At 34.0% G+C, this 2,500-nt stretch overlaps 1 protein-coding gene across 1 annotated transcript in view; it reads right to left on the bottom strand.

Annotated features, from left to right (window-relative positions):
- Positions 1–709: 709 nt before the first annotated feature.
- Positions 710–2,500, bottom strand: part of LOC144960088 (uncharacterized) — an 88,129-nt gene continuing 86,338 nt past the window's right edge. Inside the window, exon 16 of the mRNA XM_078893038.1 lies at positions 710–2,500. This exon is cut by the window's right edge and continues 1,597 nt beyond it. The gene's annotated coding sequence lies outside the window, so the exon portion shown is untranslated.

The following is a 2,500-nucleotide window of genomic DNA, read 5'->3' as shown; positions in this document are numbered from 1 at the left end:
GGTTTTTGCACCGTCTAGTGAGTTGTCGTTAGTAGTACTCATGGAAACAAGTTATTTCATTGGTTGAACTATTGAATACAACTCACGATTTGTTCTCTTTTGTGGACTGGCATTTTGACGTCATTTTTTGGTCAGTGTCAGGCCATAACATTACGAAGGCGACAGTCAAGCTATAAGTTTACGATGGCTACGGATCTACGCGATAAGCCATACGTCTTACTGCGTGGGTTGCGAAAGGTGTTGACTATTATTGACAATAATAAGTAAAAAATAAAGTTTGTAAATATTTGCCATATTCAATTGTAATTGAGATTTCTAGGTTCAAATTGCATAAAATTTAACAAATTGAGATCGAATGTATGTAGTGCTAGAAAAAATACAAAAAAAAAGAAAGAAAAATTGGGGCTTTTAAACAAAAACCGATATGTTTTATTTTCGTTGAAAGGGGAAATTTTTGATACTATTGATATATACTGTACAGGAATTCTCTCTCTCTCTCTCTCACTCTCTCCTTCTCCTCCTCCTCCTGAATCCCCCCCCCCCCCTTCATCTCTTCTCTCATTGTCTCTTTCTCTCTATTGTTAACAATCCTTGTTACACACTACGTCCCCCCCCCATCTCTCTGTCTCTGTTTCCGTCTATGTCTGTCTATCTGTCTGTCTGCCTCTCTCTCTCTCTCCCTCTCTCTCTCCCCCCTCTCTCTCTCTCTCTCTCTCTCTCCCTCTCACTGTCTCTGATTCCGTCTATGTCTGTCTATCTGTCTGCCTCTCTCTCTCTCCCTCCCTCTCTCTCTCCCTCTCTATCTCTCCCTCTCTCTGTCTCTGTTTCCGTCTATGTCTGTCTATCTGTCTGTCTGCCCCTCTCTCCCTCTCTCTGTCTCTCTCTCCCCCTCTCTCTCTCTCTCTCTCTCTCTCTCTCTCTCTCTCTCTCTCTCTCTGTAGCTTTATATATGGTTCTGATAATTTTCTTTCTCTTACAAAATACGCACACTCAGCCATTTACAAACCAATTGAAGTGTGGACAAACAAATAAATATACAAATAAATACACAATCTCTTTCATAGACATACGCAAACACACATACACACTCATAACACAACGCGTCAATCAACCGATCACTCAATTGGTCAAATTATTATATACATGAGGTAAAAATTGATTGTTGGCATCAATGATTTAATTTGGCAATGAAAAGATCAATCATTTGAAATAATAATATGAGTCAGTGCATGACATAATCAGTCGGAAGGTGGACATTTTGGATTTGCATTTTTTTCATTTCCTGAAAGCATATATTCCCCAGAGCATGTTAATCTTTATTTGAAGTAAATCGGGTGACTTTTCATAAAGTTCTGGTCAGATGTATGGGAAAGGTATCCAGCAACTTTTTCAAATTTCATACTTTTTCATTGTGACTAGCTGTAAAAAATATTTAGAAGTGAAATTAAGCTTCGATATTTCCCTAAGATGTATTTAAAAAAAGTTAATTTAATCATTTATGACAAGAACTCATTTTGGATAAAAAGTGACCTTCTCACTAAACTTGGCAATATCTCAGTTCAAACCTTTTCACCATCCGACTGATTTTGTCATTCACTGTAACATATGTTATTATCATCAGGAATACCCAGACACGATGTTAATAAATAATAGCCTAGCCATACGTGTACATATTTGCAGGTCTGATAACCAAACGTATTTCTGGTTATTAAAAAAAAAAACAAAACAAAAACAAATCAATGTATTGTAATGGACAATATTTTGCGTTGGTTTGGTGATATTTGCATTACAATTTAGGTTATCAGACCTGAAAATATGCATACGTTGAATTGACCTGACCAAAAACTTGACGAAGGAGAATAAATAATGAATTTAAAAGAACAAAAAACTTAATACAAATGTGTAATTTACTGGAAAAAGCAGTAAATAAATAAGTCGATAATATAAACTAACATAAATTTTAAAACATTTGCGTAAAAAGGGACATAACTTTGAAAATGATAACTCAATCCAAGTGTTGCAATTATTTCCCTTGATTTTAGATCTTATTACTAAAATAAACCAATTTCCACTGAAACTGTCACCTTCTACAGTACCCTGCTATTTAAAAACAAACAAAAAATAAAAAACAAACAAAAAACAAAAAACAAAAACAAAAAATCAATAAACAAAACAAAAAAAAAACCCCAAAACAACAACAACAACAACAAAAAAAAAAAAAAAAGACAAGCAAACAAACAAACCAACAAAGAAAAAAAAAACATTAAAAAAAAATATTTTGACCATAAAACACGTCCTCAAAATATCGATCTATTAAAATTCTCTATTATTTCCTTTTTCTATTCCAAAATGATATATCTAAGATTAATACATCACAGACCCAATCTTATTTCATTTTGAAAATTTTGCGACATCACTTGATATTTTTTTCCACTTGCACCCTTCAGATAATTACAGTACCATTCCTCCATAAGTAATTCACAATGCCCTATCCGACAGC

The sequence above is a fragment of the Berghia stephanieae genome, chromosome 14, assembly GCF_034508935.2.
Source record: "Berghia stephanieae isolate SIO BIC M18660-M18661 chromosome 14, UCSD_Bste_1.3, whole genome shotgun sequence".
In the NCBI taxonomy this organism is placed as follows: domain Eukaryota; kingdom Metazoa; phylum Mollusca; class Gastropoda; order Nudibranchia; family Aeolidiidae; genus Berghia; species Berghia stephanieae.
The sequence above is the reverse complement of the archived record's forward strand: the minus strand, read 5'-3'. Positions and strand labels throughout refer to the sequence as shown.